An 18,905-nucleotide genomic window follows, 5' to 3' on the forward strand; every position below is an offset into this window, starting at 1 on the left:
ATGAGCCCTCACCTCAGGAGCAGAACGCGAGAACACGCGTTTCCTCTTTAGGAATACTTACCTTTAGCTTAGATGATTTTAAGAAAAAATAAAAAATAATTCATTTTTGGTTTTACATTTAGCTCACTAACGTGTCACTGTGAATAACGTGTTTTAACTGTTCCCCAAATCGATGGTATTCATTTAATTGGTTTTCAAATTATGAAAGGTGGGTGAACCTATATGGCCAGATTACCCAGAAATCACTTCCGTGGTCTCATTAATCCACTCTTCTAAAGGGGTTCGAAGTGAGCGAGGCAATCGAGGTCTGTCTCACAAGGGGGTTTATGGCAGCTGGTAGGATCCATTGAAGGGCCTGCCACCAATGTGTCAGGTTGGGCAGGCTTTAGTCGTGTGCATTTAAAAGTGCAGGCAACTGTGGGCCACTGCTGTTGCTCAATTGGGTCTTGCAAATACATTTTAGCTGCCTGCCAGATCTAATGAAATAAAAGCATAAACAATACACGGAGTCAGCTTGTCAGCCCCCTTAAGCATTGCCTGTTGCAAGTGCCATTCATTTTTAAGTCTAACTGGACAACACAGCTGTTATCGGACCTAATGTGTACAATAGAAAAAGAGCCTTAAGACGCACTACAGAGAGGGGCCTCGGCCTCACTCTCATTTTGATTACTTTGAGAATAACATCATTTGATTGGGCTGACTTTGTGTGCGTCTACTGAAAAAAGAGTGCATATTATGCAGTTCTTGTCTTGTGGAAGGCTTATGCTCAATACTGCAGGACGGAATTGTTTATGGTAACAAGCCAGTGATCAAGGAGATATGCCTGATCTGTTTATTATGAAATACTTTGACAAATGCAATAGGCCTGTCATATTTATTTTGAAAAACACATACTAAAGCCAACACACATTTAGGTACGGATTGTTATTACCCCATGTTAAATTAACGCCCGTAGAATGATATTATGCTAGTTTTTATCTCACATAATACTGTAATAGGAAAGGTTTTGGTGTTGGGTGCACCCAATTTCAGACTGTGGGAGTAAATTGTTTGCACTTTTACAACCCGTGTCAATCCATCAACTTTGATTTTGTACATATTTGTAATTTCATAAGTGCATACCTGATGGGTGCATTGTGGGAAACCTTAAGCACAACACAATAGACCCAAGATGATTATGGTGACTAGCCAATGATAAAGACAAGAAGCCTGATTGGTTAAATGCAAAAAAAAGGTTTAGATGCTAAAGACGTTTTGGTTAACTGGGAAATTGTATTTCGTATTCTATAAGTCTGATCTGTTTATTATGAAAATTTATGACAAAGGCAGTAGGGATGACATATTTAGTGTAGAACGCCAATAGATATTTAAGGTTGAATTGTTATGATAAGGTGTTAAAGCCTGTTGTTAGGTATTTAGCCACAGATTGCAATAATAGGCAAAGTGTTTGGTTACCCCCTTAGACCTTGGGGTTGATTTGTACTGTCATAGTCCTTGTTAGGCAGTTTTAAAAAGGGCTAATATATTGTTTGTCAACTGTAATTTTGTATCTTTATGTCTGTGTGCCTCATGACTGTTTTGTGGGAAAACCAATGCTCAAAATAGCAGGTCTGAATTGTTTATGTCAGCTATTCAATTTTAAAACCTGGGGGACTCACTGGTTCACTGGGAATGACATATGTTTGATCTGTCTATTATGAAAAGTTACAACAAAGTAAGTAGGCCTGACTTATTTATCATAAAACACGTGTTAAAGTCAACATGCTTTTAAATGTGGATTGTTGTCACACCTTGTAAACTGCTGTAGATGGGTATTTTGTTGCATGAACTCTCATAAATTACCCTCGCCTGCAAGGGTTTTAATATTGATTAAACAAACCTCTGGGCATATGATTTGAACTGTGATAAATATTGCCCTCTCTTGAGGGCCTGACTAGTTCTGTTGTCTGCCATAAAAAAATACAAAGACATATACACATACATTTATATACATATGTGGAGCGGCTTTGTGTCAGCCATCTTCTGCCAACAGTCTGTTCAAGTTTCATTCGTATTCTGCTTCACCTCATAGCAGCATTCGGAAACAAGTCTGCCCACCTTAGCCATTAGCTCTATTGCTCTGTGAATGACACTATTTTTCCAATTGTACTCATTTATGTATTTACTTGAAATCTTATATAGCACAAACCACACCCCAAGTGATACCAGAGTGCTTTACAGAAGCTAAGTGGAACAATACATTAGCAGAGTTACAATGGAGCTTAGCCAACAATAAGAGCTTAGAGTCTAATTAAATGAGGTCAATTAAGCGTGTATTGGAAGTTAGTGGTTCATAAACAGATTATTTGGTTTGGAGATGTTGTATAGGGTAGGATTTTCAGTTTCTTTTTGAGGGAGATATCCATGCAAGGTGGGATGGCATTCCAGAATTTGGCGTGGCATTTGAGAAGGTTTGCTTTAGAGTTCTTCATTTTTTGAAGGTTGGGGTTGATAGACACAGTGACCTGGATCTTCCGATGGAACAGAAGTAACCTGAAACGGTTATCTTGTTTGAGAGGTTGCTTGGTGAGTTGTCTTGCAGGGTTTTGTGGATAATGCAGACCAATTTGAAGGTACTCCTTGCTTCAGTGGCGAGCCAGTTGAGTGAGTTCAGGATAGGGGCCTTGTGGTCAGAACCTCTTGTGCCAGATACCAGGCGAGCAGCTGTGGGGGGGTGCCGTCAGGGGGCAAGGTGAATTCTGGGAATGCCTGCAAGTAGAAAGTTGTTGTAATCATAATCAAGAGGACCATTGATTGAACTTCCATTTTGAAATCATTGGCTGGGATTAGTCGATCCCTTTGAGAAATGTTATTTGGAATTAGGCGCTCCTTCCTGTAGCATTGATATGTGCATGCAAGTTCAGATTGGTGTCAAGAGTGAAGCCTATAGATTTAGCCTCGTCTTCAAGTAGTGGGGTAGAGCCCAAAATATTTGAGAAGGCTCTCCATGACTTTGTGGGCTGGTTGCAATGCAGTGGAGAGAACAGGAGGAACTGTCTTTTGGGGATTGAGTTTCAGGTGGTGGAGCAACATCAATGATTAGGGGTCTGCAATAGTTATTGACAGTAGCCTATGATCGATGAGGGAAGAGACTCCTACATGTAGTTGGCTGTCCTTCATGTAGGGATGAAAAGAGGTTGGTGTGTTCTCCAGGAGCGAGTGGAGAGGTTCCATCTAAATATTGAATAGCATTGGATATAGGATAGAGCCTTGTGATGCTCACTGGCAAAGAGGCAGATAGCTAGAGAGAGAGTTTGCAATCCTGACCTGTTGCGTGCAATTGGATAGGTAAAATGGTAAGATTGGAACTAGTTCTGTATGGTACCCTTGATACCCATTCACATTTCCAGGAGTTTTAGAAGGGATGAGTGTTTGACTGTGTCAAATGCTGAGGATAAGTCTAATAGAATTAAAAGACAGGCATCTATATTGTACATTTTGCTGAGAGCATTGTTGATTATTTTCAGTATAACATTTGCAGTGTATCAACCAAGTCTGAAGTCTGACGGGCAGTCATCATGGTGGCAGTTTTTCTTGATTTGCTTGCTTGTTAAGCTGGAGAGCCACACAGCATTCCAGTAGTTTGGCTAGGAAAAGAAGATTGGAAATAGGGCAGAAGTTGTTAAAGTTGGTAGTGTATGCTTCTGGTTTCTTCAGGAGTGAAGTGATCTTGCCTGCGTTAGAGCAGTTGGGCACCCCACCCTCTCTTAGGGAGGAGTTTATTATTTGGGGGAGGAAAAGGATTAGGGGTGTGGCCAGAAAATTTAAAGATTTGCCCTGGATGACATTAGCAGAGTGAGATGAGGGTTTGATATATGAGGTCGTGATTTCTAGTGCAGGTTCAGTTAGCGGTTCAAAGTAAGACAATGATTCTTTGGATTTGCATGGCAGTGCTTCAAGTGAGGCAGGAGGGAAGCTTTTGATGGTCACCTAGTAGCAGTCAGCACCAGGCTCTCTGCCCAGGCTCGGCTTCAGCTTGGGCCAGCGCCAAGGTCTCCTACCCCCACGAGCCTTGACAGCTGGCTTGCCCCCTCTCTGGTTCCGTGTTCCCTCTAGTCCTGCAATCCTGTTGCCACCCTCCCGCCTCTCCTGCCTTCCCAGTGCCCCTCCCCTCCAAGGACCTATTTAATGGAGGCCACAGCACGGACGCACATCAGATGCATGCAGTAGGGGCACCAAAGGCATCCAAAGGCATGGCTGTCTACTCCTGTCTGTGACTTACCACGCTCAGCACCAGGAACCCTCCACCTCCAGACCCCCAAAGGTACTCTTCCACAGATCTTCGCTCCCTAGGCCCTGGTCGCAACAACAACTGCTGACTGGCATCATTCTGCTCCACAGCAGGACCATTCAACTGTCAACACTGCTGCTTCACCTCCACGCCAGGACTAAGTATACCCGCAGCATTCCGTACTCTGCCGTTAGCACTGACCAACATCACACCGAACCAACGCCAGATCCCTATACAAGCACACCACTGAAATCTGGGACACCATCTCCCCCTCACCCAGAAGTAACCTTCATCACTGAAACCTGCATCACCCCAGCTTCCACACCAGACATCGCCACAGCAACATCCACAGGATACACAATGAAACACCGTGACGTACCAACAAAAACAGAGTCGGTATCACTGTCATACACAAGGAGTCAATCACCTGCACCATCACCGACGACCAGACCACGCCAATCATGGAAGGCATGAATTTCTAGCTCCACACCAACAATAACACCACTGTCAAAGGCATCCTTGCCTACAGACCACCAGGACCACAGATTGGAATCAGCAATGCCATTGTGGAATTCATCACTCCTCTCGCCATAGAATCTGAACACTACATCTTCCTGAGAGACCTCAATTTCCACCTAGACAATCCCACTGACACCAACTCCACCAACCTCTTGGAAAGACTGGACAGCATCGGCCTCAAGCAGGTAGTCACCGACCTCATGCACACAGGACACATGCTGGATGCCATTCTCTCATCTTGCATCTGAATAAGGTACACCCACATCTCGGACCTCACCCGTTTGGACCACTCCATCATACACTTCACCATCACTGGACATACCCCCTCCATCTCCAACCTACACAGTGCACCCTTCCGCAGCTGGGCCAAGGTCTCTCAGCAACAATAGACCGGCACCCTTGGTGCCACTCAGCCCGACTACCCCCCCAATCTGGAGCATACAGTATAGAACTTCAAGAACTGGATCACCAATGCCGCAGACCAAGTCGCTCCCACCAAACCAGCTAAAGCACACAGACCAGCCAAACAAGCCAAATGGTACACCCCGGAACTCAGCAAGATGAAACAAGGTGCAAACACCTTTAGATAAGATGGTGCACAAGCAGGAACTAAATCAACAGAACCACTTTCAAATCAGCCCTAAACGACTACCACTAACAGATCAGAGCAGCAAAGAGGGAGGCCTTGACCTTCCGAATCGATACCAGCACCAACCAAACCAAAGAACTCTTCACCATTGTCACAGAGTTCACCTGCCCCGTAGCCACTGAAAACACAATTCCGACATCCCGCTGACAATTTCCACAACAAGATAGCAACCCTCTACAAGAACTTTGAACCCAAACCCTCCAACACCCAGCCTCTATTCAACCCCCACAACTGCCCATTGACCACCCATTCAACGCCTGGTAGCTACTCAGTGAAGCGGACACAACCACCCTTATGAGCTCCATCTAATCCGGAGCACCCAACAACCCGTCCCCCCACAGACTCTTCAGCCTTAGAAGAGACAAGATCACCTGCCAACTCACCACCATCATCAAGGCTTCACTATCAATGCCCACCTTTCCCGATGCCTGGAAACACACATAGGTCAGACAGCTCCTCAAGAAACCCCAATGAACTACAAAACTACCAACCCATCTCTTTGCTCTGTTTCCCCGCCAAAGGTCTGGAGAAGGCCATCAACCTCTAACTCACCGAACACCTGTGGAGATACAACCTACTAGACTCTTCCCAATCAAGATTCAGAACTAACCACAGCACTGAGACAGCTCTGATCACTGCAGATGACATCTGTTTCCAATTTGACAGAGGTCAATCCACTGCACTTATTCTGCTCGACCTATCATCTGATTTCAACACATCTTCCACTGCCTGCGCCAGACAGGAATAACTGATAACGGGCTCAGATGGATGGCATCCTTCCTAACAGGGCGCACCCAGAAAATCTTCCTCCCCTGCTTCACATCGCAAGCCAAACATAATATCTGTGGCGTTCCTCATGACTCGCCCTTTAGCCCCACACTCTTCAACATCTACATGACTCGCCTTGCTGAAATCATCAGATCGCCGACATCAACATCATCTCCTACTCCAATGACAATTAGCTCATCATATCTCTCTCGACTGACCCCACATTAACCAAGACAAATTTCCACAACTGCATGAAGAACGTCTCAGCATGGATGAAGGACAACTTCCTAAAGCTTGACACAGACAAGGCAGAATTTCTCATCTTCCTGAAACACACCGCCCTCTGGAACAATTCCTGGTGGCCATTGGAAAGACCATGGCTACAACCTCAGCATCATCCTAGACAGCAAACTCTCCATGAAATGTCAGGTCAACTCTGTCGCCTCAGACAGCTTCCACGCACTTCGTATGCTCCGAAAATGTTTCAAGTAGCTCCCCATCAACACAAGAAAGACAGGCACTCATACTCTCTTTACCAGCCGGCTTGACTACGGCAACACACTCTGTGCAAAAACCACACCCAAACTCTTACAAAGGCTCCAGTCAATACATAACTTGGCGGCCAACCTGATTCTCAACCTGCCAAAGAGTGCCTACATCTCCCAGCACCTCAAAAACCTCCACTGGCTCCCAGTCCAGAAAAGATGCCACTTCAAGCTCCTCACCCATGCCTTCAAAGCCCCCCGTGACCAAGGACCCAATGACCTGAACCAGCGCCTGTACTTCCACCCCCCCCCCCGTAGAAACCTCTGCACCGCACAACTAGCCCTCACACATATCCCTTACACACGCCACATCATGGGGACGCTCTTTCTCCCATCTCCCCACTAAGCTTGGAATGCCCTCCACCTCCGCACCGCCCCTTCGCTGACTGAATTCAGGAAAGGGCTCAGGACCTGGCTTTTTGAATGAGACCTAGTTTAAGCACCTGTTTTCCCTCACGGGTGACAAGGCGTGCCCCACAAATACTTGATTAATTGATTGACGCTTTTGGGAAGGATAGTACAAATTTACAAGTTTTCTTGTTGTTAGGGAGATTGAGTACAGATCGAGGGGAGGTAGACTCCGTGGCAATGTCAAATAATTTGTTTTGGTTTGTTTTCGGTCAGAGAGACTTCTCTCCTGAATAATGCTGCTTTGGCTTTGAGGATATGGTGCTCCTACTTACTGCAGATACTTCTGAGAGTTTATAGGCAGTCCTTAAGGGGGATTTGTCCCCAGAAGCTTTCATAGGATTTCAGGATCCTTCACTGCTGTAAGAGTTGTTCAGAAAACCATTGTGCTGAGGAGGAACTGCAAAAATATTTGAGTTTGAGCGGAGCAAGCTCGCTTACTGCTTCAGTCAAGGTTGCATTGTTGTTCTCACAAGGTTCATCGTGTCAGTGTTAGTTTCTGATTGTCAACGTTTTGAGGTAATTTTGGAGCTTAACATGGATTCATTGACGTTGGTAAAGTTTCTTTGGTTGGCCACAAGAAAAGGCTTTTATTCAGAGGCGAATGAAGACGATCAAGAAGTGATCAGACCATTATACTGGTATTGGAGGAAGGCATTTAGGGCCAGATGTAGCAAAATGTTGCGAGTCACAAATGGCCCGAATCGCAATTTGCGACCCAGCAAAATCGGAAATGGGATGCAAAAACCCCATTTCCGAATCGCAAATTGCAACGCGAGCCATTACCGACTCGCAAAATTTGTGACCCGCAAATAGCAAGTCGCAATTTGCGAGTCGCAAACCATATGAAAAAGTCACTCGCAAATTGCGACTAGTCGCAAAAAGCCCATTTTGCACACCCTATTTACCACTAACTCAGAGAAGGTGGTAACCAGAACCAAAGTATAAAAGTAGACCCAGAAGGCAACTGGGTTACTCAAGATGGCGGAGATATATGTGATAGCAAGGAGGAGGAGAGTCCACGCCGCACAGCAGAGGAGGAGGAGGAGCCAGAAACAGGAGAGGATATACAGAACCGGGCAGACACTTTTCCAACAAACAGAGGAGGAGATATATGATAAATACAGACTCAGCAGTGCAGCAATATTAGAATTATTAGATCTACTCAATCCGCAGCAGCAACGCCAGACTGTGCGCGGCAGCGCCATCCCCACACATGTGCAAGTGCTATGCTCACTGCACCTCTTGGCCTCAGGTAGCTATCAGGGGGTCATTGCTGTGGCAGGTGGGGTATCCCAGAGTGCTCTCTCACGGGTCTTCAGATGTTTCTTAGATGCCATACTCACACACATGTCCAGATACATATACCTACCCAGGAATGAGGCAGAAATCAACAGCACCAAGTTGGAATTCTACAGGATTGCCAACTTCCCTCATGTAATAGGGTGTGTAGACGGGACACATACAAATATGCCCTCCTGCAAATCTGGAATATCTGTTCCGCAACCGGAAGTGTACCCACTCAATGAACATCCAGGGGGTATGTGACACCCATTATGTTATCACTGACATGGTAGCCAAATATCCAGGGAGTGCACATGACTCTTACATTTTCAGGCACAGTGGGATACACCAACGCCTAGAACGTGGGGATTTTAGAGACGGATATCTCTTAGGTATTGCTGAATACACCCTGAAGCCATACACACAGGTCACTGTAGAAACCATCCATGCCCTGCTAACATTGTCCATTTATGCCAAACAGGTGACAGTGCATATGCACTACGACCATGGATACTTACCCCGTACCTAACACCTAGCAATGAGAATGAGAGGCGATATAACAGTGCACATAGGAGGACCAGAAATGTCATAGAGAGGACCTTTGGACTGTTAAAGGCAAGATTCCGATGCCTCCACAGAAGTGGAGGTGCGCTCCAGTATGCCCCAATAACAGCATTCAAGATAGTTGGCGCATGCGCTATACTGCACAACATTGCCACCAGACGTGGGCTACATCTCACACCTTAAGACCCAGATTCGGAGGATGACGAGCAATAGCTACCACATCGCCATCATGGGGATAGAAGTATTGCAAATCAAGGCAGACAGAGACGGGACCACATTGCAAACATATACTTTGGAAGGTACGTGGTAACTGTCACCACACACACTAATGTCACACACAAAGAGCCCAGTTGTGAAGTGGAACAAACAAGAACTTTTATTAAGTGAACCTAAGTAATGATGAACTGAACTTTTGTGAAGGGGCTGTAAATGTCTACCTGCAATGAGGACACATTCACCTCATATGCCTCAAGTGTCCTGCAGTGCATGGGCTCAACACCGCCGCCTGGGACGCCCAGCATGGCTAGTGCTCGGTGTGTCAGCAGACCCCTGACGTGCACTGCCACTCCTCAAGACTCGTGTGTCCGTGGCAGATGCGCTGCTGACGGTGGACCCCTCCTCGCTATCCTGAGGTGTCTCTGCCGTGCCCCTAGCCACCTGTCTAGCCTCCAGCATGTCCACAGCGTGGCTGATGCGACCCAGTCCCCGAGCCACATCCCCTGCAAAGTGGCCCAAGTCCACCTGCAAACTAACTGTACTGCGTGACAGCCCTGTGGTGTTGACTTCCAGGTGGATGATGGATGCAGCCATGCGGTCCAACCGGTGTACGAGTTGCCACTCACGTCGCCTTGCACTCTCTCTCTCTGGAACTAGTTCTGTTACGAGTTGACGGATAGAGAGTGCAAGGTCACCGACATTCTCGTTCAGACGTGTGAACTGTGTGTTCACCTGTGCCAGCCCTGTGGTGAAATTACGCTCCACTCGTTGCATTTCCCCTGATATTACTCTCATCTGTCTTGTCTGCAGGCGCTGACCAGTTATGAGGGCTGCCTCCGCGGCGGACATAGATGAGTCACCTACATCCTCCTGGGACACTGCTGGGACATGGAGTCTGCATCTGCGACGTGGTGGAGCTTCAGGGTCCTGCTGTATGACATTTTGGCTGGGACCAGGTGCTGTGTCGATTTACACAATGTCCATTGGTGCAGCTGGAGGGGACTGTGGTGGTGTGGTGATGGGCCCTGTAGTGGCTGCTTCGGACTCCTGTGCTGCCTGTTGGCTGCTCTCTGCACCCTGGACGGACTGGCTGGTGGGGGTGTCTTGTGGGAGACCTGTGGGACATACGGAACACTCTGTCAGTATCTAACATCTGTTGTATGCCTCCTAATAAACTGTTGCCTATCAGCTGACTACTGAACTACATTGCCCACAATGCACCATTCTGGCGGTTGCAAGTCTGGAATGGACCAAGTTTGGTTGTGCATGCTGCTGTGTACTGGGTGGGTGGGGGTATGGCAGATATGGGTGTACATGCATGTTTCACGGTACTCTCTTGTTGATGTCCCTGGCGCTGACGTGTCCAGTACTCCCATTCCAGCCACTGCCTCAGGGACTAGGGTCTGTTCCACAAGTTCCTCCATGGGTGTGGGTGGTGGGACGGTGGATGGGCCTCCTCCTGTGCCCCTCATCTCCCGGAGGTGCTCTGCCACCCTCTCCTTGGTCCTGGAGCGCAGGTCATACCATCTCTTTTTTATCTCCTCTATACTCCTGTGGCTCATCCCTATGGCGTTGACCCTCTTCTGGATGTCATTTCAGATCCTCCTTTTTTCCGTGTCTGGCACACTCAGGGCAGCCCTTCCGAAAAGCTGGTCATGGTGCTGGCAGCATTCGTCTGTCTGCACCTCAAGTTCCTTTTCTGAAAACTTCAGTTTTCTCTTCCTGCCAGAGTCTTCCATTCTTGCTGCTGTTCCTCCAGGTGGTTGCTCAGCAGTTAGAAAAGTGTGTGGTCCTCCCTCCTTCCAGGTGTATTTGTTAACTTCCTGGCTGTGATGTCATCAGCAAGAGCCAGGAAGTGTTTTCCAAACTGTTCTGCTGCACCTGCATGCAATTTGCGGCACAGTCGCAATTTGCGACACCCACTCGCATTTTGTGTGTCCGTTTTTAGCGAGGTCGCAAAAAGCGACCTCGCAAACAGCGGACTCGCAATCTGCGGTGCGACTTCATTTGCGAGTCGCAAAATGAAGTCGCTTTTTCTTGTTGAATACCATTTTGCGAGTCGGAAATTGCGAGTCGCAACGACTCGCAATTTCCGACTCGCTATTTTTTAGCTACCTACATCTGGTCCTTAATGCAGTGGTCTTCAAACTTTTTAATGTCGCGCCCCCAGTTGAAAAATAAAAATCATTGGGCCCCCCCTGAGAATTTTTCACAATTATTTTAGAAAGATGGCAATGCTTAAATAGGTCTAAACCTATTTAAACATTGCAGTTAAGTACTGTTACCTTTTTTAAACTGCAATAACATGCTTTTGCTTAAAACAAAGGCATGTTAGCTGTATAATATTTCTTTTGACCAGAGTTTGGCGCCCCCCCTGGGATCACTTGAGGCCCCCCAAGGGGGTCCCGCCCCCCAGTTTGAAGACCTCTGCCTTAATGAGATCTATAGTGCTGATGATGAGATCTAGGATGGAGTCTTTTATGTGTGTGGGGAGGAGCAGAATTGTTTGAGATCATTGTTGTTTAGGAAAAGAGATAGTTGAGAAATAACTAATTCAAATAGAGCACCCCAGTGTAAGTTGAAGTCTTCAAGGAAGATGTTATTTGAGTTGTTGGTCATCCTTGAGCAATGAAAATAATTAGTTGTTCAACAAATGTAAGATTGTTTCCAGGAGGGGTAACAAAGTGTGTGGAAAATCATGGGTTTTTGGTTAGATGTCTTCAGTTCAACTGATAGGCATCCGAAATCCAGAGTCTGGATTTGTTTTATTGTTGTACATTGAAGGGAGGATCTGTGGATAAGAGCTACACCTCCTCCTATTTTACGAGATTGGTCTTGGTGGATGATGTCGAAGCCAGGGGTGATCAGAAGATCGAGTCAGTATTGGGTCATATCAGATAGCCAGATTAAGGTTAAAAATAGAAGGTCTAGGTTGTGGGAATTAATTAGGTCGGCAATTTCAGTGCAGTGATTTGATGCAGATCTGCAGTTGTGTAGCAGGCATTTAAAGGATGAAGAAAGATTTGTGAATGGATGAGAATGTGATGGGCAATTGAACATGATTATGGGAATTCAAGTGGAAATTTGTTGGATGTGAAGTGGGGAGTTTGACCTATGTAGAGTGGGAGTGGAGGAGGGAGAGCGGCTGTCTGGAGAATCTGATATAGTGTTGAGGGTATAGCTGAAAGAGGGGTAATTGACTTCTAAAGAAACCAGTGAGGAGGTGCAGTGGGAGTGTGGGCTTTCTCTTGGTGGTAGTGGAGTGTGCAATTGTAGGGTTGGTGCACACCGGGGCTGAGTTAGGGTGAGAGAAGACAACTTTCACAGAGGTTGCGATTAAGATTTGTTGGTTCTGGAGAGGGCATTAAGGCATCTGTTGGAGGAATTAAGGGGATTCATCTGGGGGAAGTAAATGAATGAGATGTCCAGGGGTTTTAGAGTATTATGCAGTAGAAGTTTGGAGGAAGATAAGGATGTCATCTCTTAGAGGATGGAGTCCAATTTTTCCAAAAGAACATTCTGATGATAGAGGAAGATGTGTGTGGAAGGTTAGGGATTTTTGTGTGGTTAGTCATAATGAAGATGGTTGTAGTGATTGTGCTATTACTCGATGAGAAGGGGGCAACCATATAGTTGGAGTTAAGAGTATAATATGAAATGGGTATTGGAGCAAATGGAGAGTCTGTCTTCATGAAAGGATGTTGCTCATCAGTCGGTGGAGTGAAAAAGATTTGGTCTGTGTGAGAAAAAATCTTTGCACTTGTATAGCGCACTACTCACCTGTTAGGGTGTCAAGGCACTGTACGCATACCGCTGTGGAACCCCTCATTGCTTTTCCCTGTGAAGCACCCACTACTGGACAGCCCCAGAGTGAAGCCAAGCATCCAAGCACTGTGAGGGGTGTTGTGGAGATTAAGCAAGCTATTGCCCAGAGTTACAGAGTGGGACCCATTAATTAGATTAGGGACCCAGGTGAGAATTATCTGGTCCAAGGGAATTGAGTCCAAGACCTGCTCAGGCAGGGATTGAACACTGGTCCCAGGCCAGATCTCCACATCAGGGTCTGCTGCTCTAACTATTGTGCCACACAGGGTCCATGAGGGAAGCATCTTTGTGGTATGAGGTCCTTCAATGAAGTGGTAACCTGGTGTGGGTGGAGAGATGTAAAGGAGTGAGGGAGTGAGCTAAACTTGTGATCGAAGAGTGCCAGGAGTGAATCTGTGGATTAGATCATTATCTTGCTGTTTGTGTAGATAGAGATAGTTTTCCAGTAGGAGGAGATAAAGAAAATACAATGTTTTTTCTCATGTGGAATCTTATTAACCTCGGCTACTGGTAGTTCATTGGAGAGACCATCTTCCCAGATTGTGAGTAGTTGGTAAAGAAAAGAAGATCAATTTTTAGGCAACCTTTGTGGCCAGAGTAGTAATGGTCCATGAAAAGTGTCTCTGGTAATTCTCTAATGAGCTTGTGTTTTAAGTTCTTTGTGCCATATTTAGAGCAGTTGGCAGAAATATTATTCTCAAAGAGTTGGGACCTGCTTTGGAGATTTTGTCAGAGTGAAGAGAGATGTCAAGTTGTGCCATGCTTGGGCATATAAGAAGGGGTCGGGAGGCAGCAGATTAGAAGAAGCAGTCTGAGGAGGTAACATTAAGTTATGGGTCTGAGTGAGATTTATTAAGGAGTAGGAGGTAGAAGTGGCCTGCTTAGTTTTTCAAATAAATGTGAACTGGATCCAATAGCTTGGGTGATACAGATAGTTAGAGTAATATTCCTGACGCATCTGGGGGTAATCACAAGGCGAGGAATGTGCAGTTAGATAGAATATCCACCACAGAGATAATAGATAGAGGTGGGTTTGTTGTTTAATAATTGTTATAAATGTGGAGGGGGGACAGAGGTGGGTTTGTTGTTTAACAATTGTTATAAATGTGGAGGGGGGACTAAAAGTAGATGCACAAAGGCCTGAGAGGGTTTAGTCCTCTTTTATATTTATTTTTATATTTCCATTATCATGACACAGTAAATCTCATTACTTTACTTTGGATTAGGTTCATGCTAAGCCAATAATTGTAATCAGGGAGTAGCATAGTCTTTATTCATTACTGATGAAGAGTTCTTTCTATTATTAAAGTTGTTGGAGAAAGTCGCTGGAGGCATGGGGCAAGCTACTGGAGGGATGGAGCAAGTCCTTTTTCTGTATCAAAGATCATACTTAGGGAGAGGCTGGGTCTTATTATTCAGTACTGATGGACAGTCCATTTTAAAAAAAAATGTGAGAGCCCTTTATTAGTTTTCATGGCTGGAGGGATGGGGCAAGTCTGTTTCCTAATTCCTAAAAACATTTGATTCAGTAGGCCTTTTCTGTTTTTGTTGCTGGCCTCTTGAGACAGCTAGAATCATCCAAAAATGACAGTAACTGCGGCAGTGGCATGGGGAGGGGTGGCAGGTTGGGAGTGTGGTGGACCTAGGAAAGAAATTGGGGTGCTGGGTCCAGTGGGCTTTACGGGTTGCAACAGTGCGGTGAGCACACCCGTCTTCCCCCGACCCCACAAGCAGCTTCAGAATTGATGATAGGGAGAAGAACCGCAACTATGGGGAGACCCTGAATACAAAACGGGGGCAGCTGATGGCAAAGGAGAAACAATGGAGGAAGCTGCAAGCACCAGGACCAGCTTAATCCTAGTCAAGTACGAAGAAAGAGCACAGAGGCTCGAGCAGAGCCAACTCACCCTCTGTGATGAGATCCAGAGCGAGGCAGTAGCAGTAAAAGGATCATCACCCCGATTCATCGCTCTATTTGTGTTGTGTCCAGCGTCTGGTGTCCACGAAGGTCAGTCTCTTGGGAGAGGAAGAGTGTTCAGCAAAAAGCATTAACACCATTGGTGATGTCAGCCATCAGAGCTCTTTAGAGGTGCTTCTACATTTCGGGCATCTGAAAAATAATGCACTTCAGTGCCAGCTTTGATGGGCCAGTCCTTTAGTTTTCCATTTATCCTTTTATTGGTACCCATTAGTTCTTTCATTCTCCTTTTACATTCGTTGGTTTTGTTTTGATGCATCATGCAGCTTCCCAGACAGTGGTCCTGTGACTGTCACTTGCCATTTGAGCTGCAGTGTGTCTTAGCCCATAAGTCCACTGTTTTTTAACTGGGCGATTTTTCCACAACATATCCTTATTTTACACTTATAAGATGTTCTCTGTGTTTTAGGCATTATATCAACCGTCTCAGAGCTGTATAACAATGATGCACTCTGCATAATACGATTCCACAATGGCTGCCGAGTGTAAAGTTTATAGACCAGTCCTTTTGGATTGGTATTGTGAATAGTATGGAAAAGTTACTGCCTCAAGGCGGCAAAAACAACTCGTCCAAATGTGACAGCCATATTGTAACTTTAAAACAGTGATAAATAATATACAATACCATAACAATGCAGCTACCTGGAGCTATGTTTTATTTTGCATTTTTACTATAGGCATATGCCTGCTATGGGGCATTGTTTCTTTTTAATTGCCATTTCTAATTTATCCTGTGTGTGTTATTGTAGTTTGATTTGTGTGAATGCAAGAGTGAGCCAAAGGGTAGATGAAGCTATACACGAGCACAATAATAATTGACAGAGCGAATGTTTGTTGGCTTTTTCAGTGTCTAACCTTACCAATGACTGAAGGGGCAGTTTCAATTATAAGCTAGACATATTGACATTGCCAATGCTTGTTGTTGTTGTTGATACCGTGCTTCAGCAATTAACAAGGTAAAACTCAAAGCTGTCAGGCTAGAGGAGGCAGTGAAAGGTTGTTTTTATGTGTAGTGAAATTAACACTAGAATCATTTTTCTCCCGATGAGTGAGGTTTGCAAGCCAGTACATTGTGAATGGTTAGTAGGGTCCAGGGTGCAGGTGGATGCAGTGTCCCTTCGGTAGGTGGGAACAAGGCAAATAAGGTATTTGTGTGTGTGGTTTGAGGTTTGCTTGTGTATGATTGTGAACTAGCTCCTTGTCTTCACTACAGAATATTTCTAATCCTAGGCTTAAATGTAGGTTGAACACCTAACTCCAGGCCATTATGGGCACCTCTTCCTTTCCTGGACTTTTGTGCCACAGGTATATGCATCCTCGTTTTTGTAGTTTTGTTTTGCTTTAATAAAGTAATTAGACTAGCACACCTGAAATAAATGATTTATAGATGAAAGGTTCATGACTGGAGACTTGCCTGTATAGACTTGGATTGTGGGGGTCCCCCTAATTATATTTGAAGGCTCTAACGTGTTCTGGGACTTATAGCCTCCAGTTGCTTGGTTCCATAGAACCAATTAGCCTAACAAACATAATTAAAATGTTCTACAATAGAAACGACAATGACAATAAAAATGCTGTCCTGACAATGGGAGGTAGGACTGGGGGTTGTGGAAGATATGATTGAGCATATGGAGATGCTCAAGATATTTCTATGTGTATTGGGTGGGGCTGATGAAGGACTGTCTCCGGGCACACTCAGGACAAGCATACATGGTAGAATGTTAAGCGGGTAGGTTGAACATTGAGTTGATAGGATGTGGAGCAACTGGCTGCCTCAACAGAAGGGTAACCAGTGATCACCAGCCACGCCAAGGATGCATGATGCAGAGGATAGAGTAGACAGAGTTAAGCATTGAGAAACATATGTTGGGGCCATTAGCTTGCCTTGGAAAGTGATCTGGATGGATAGATACTGAAATGGCGGAAAAGTAGGGGGACAAGTTACCCAGGAATATAGGGCCGGAGTTGCCCAAGAATATGCAGCACAGGAGTCTTGGTGAGAGGTGGTGAGAGGGTGAAAGTTCCTTTATTTTAGGGTGTGAAGGCGGGTTCTAAGGATATAATGGTGTATCAGTTTTAATACATATGGGCAACCTGGAGGAGTGGGATGGTAGGCAGGACTAGACGGTGGCAGGTGGACATGGCAGGACAGGCGGGCTGACTGTTAGTCGCATCAGAATAGGTGACTAGTTTCCTAAGCTAGGTTAGATGGTATGAGCATGGCAGTGGTGCTGGCGGAGTTGAGAGGAACAGAGTGAAGAGGGAAAGGGGTGACACCCTTATCACCATACCCACCCCAGATTAGGGCAAAAGAGAAGGACATGTCTCACAGAGTGGCTGCACCTCAGGCACTGATTAGAAAAAGAGTTTCAAAGAACAAAGTTGTTTACTCTATAGGAATTGGTCGTAGAAACCTTAGAACAATGGTGAGAGGGTAGAGGATGGCTAAGGTGAGGAGTCAAAGTAATAAAAAGTGAGGCAGAAGTCATGAGTGGCAATGAGTAAGAAAGCTGGTGAAAGTGTGTGAGGGCAATGTCAGTGGCAAAGGACTGGGAGCTGGCCTTAGTGATCATTGGACAGAGAGAGTCAGATATGGACTGAGGAACCTAAGAGGAACAGGAGCATAACAATGGATACCAAACTTAGGAAGGTGATTGTGGGTTTTCGACTGTAGGGAGGATCAATGGATCAGGATTGGTGAAGCAGCACAGCTTGTAAGAGGTAAGCAGTGGTGATGGAACATTGCCACTAGTGAAGGTGGCATCAGGTAAAGGGCAGGAGCAGAGAACATCAAACAATGGGGTGCATGGGTAGCAGGGGGCAGTGAGGGGCCTGTGTGTGGTGGTGGTAGAGGAAGTAATGGGTTGGGTGGATGATGAGGAGCAGCTGATACTTCAGATAAGAAGGCACTAATTGAGATGATTACAGGCATAGCAGAGACAGGCTTACAAGGGAGCAGAGTCTTAAGAAAAGGAGGACAAAAGGGAATTGGGGAAGTACACAGCTGTCATTAAAGTTGGTGGGGACAGAAAGGATAGAACAACATAAGACTGCTACACATGGAAATAACTGAGCCAGTGGGTTGCACTTGATGCAAGCTATAATGGAGAAAATATAGAAGGTGAGCATTTTGCAGCACACATAGAGAAAGCAAATCTCCTCCTCAATCTCCTCCTCAACACAACCATCCTTGCACTATGGTGCAATGGTTGCTGAATTGGCACACAGCAGCAAATTTAGCACCGGCACAGGGGGAAACACAGGGGTGCGCTGTATTCTAGTAAATACTGTGCATCCCTGCTTTTTTAAACTGACGGTGCGTGACGCTGCCAAATTTGGCAGAGTGACGCGCACCGTCATTTTCTGTCAAATCTGTCTGGCCCTTAATCTTCCCTAATTCTCCTAAAAACACTTTTGGATACTTATTTAAGATTTCTTCAAAAAAACTAAAATCTCTTGTAGCTAACACCTGTTCTTCCACCCCTGCATGCAGCATCATGTCAAACAAAACTTGATGGAACCATACAAGGATATTTAATCCTTTGATAACCATGTACATGTTACTTTGAATGCGTTGACCCTTAAATTCCTTGTCTTTAAAATACCCAAGTAATTATATCTTGCGGCCTTCACAGGACACTGGTGCATGGTCAGGTGCAAACAACTTTCTTTTTTTTCCAATTTGCCCGAAACAATTCTTGCATGATCCAAGTTATATGTGCCCTGTATCCACCAACAAACCTAGGCCCAGATTTAAGAGGGTCTAGGGCCCTTCCAGCACCACATTAACATGATTTGTTTACGCTAATGTGGTATTGGAAGGCCAAAAATGCTGTGCCATATTTACAAAGTGTTGCAATGCTTGCATTGCTCCACTTT

Source organism: Pleurodeles waltl, chromosome 6 (assembly GCF_031143425.1).
Source record: "Pleurodeles waltl isolate 20211129_DDA chromosome 6, aPleWal1.hap1.20221129, whole genome shotgun sequence".
NCBI classification, from domain to species: domain Eukaryota; kingdom Metazoa; phylum Chordata; class Amphibia; order Caudata; family Salamandridae; genus Pleurodeles; species Pleurodeles waltl.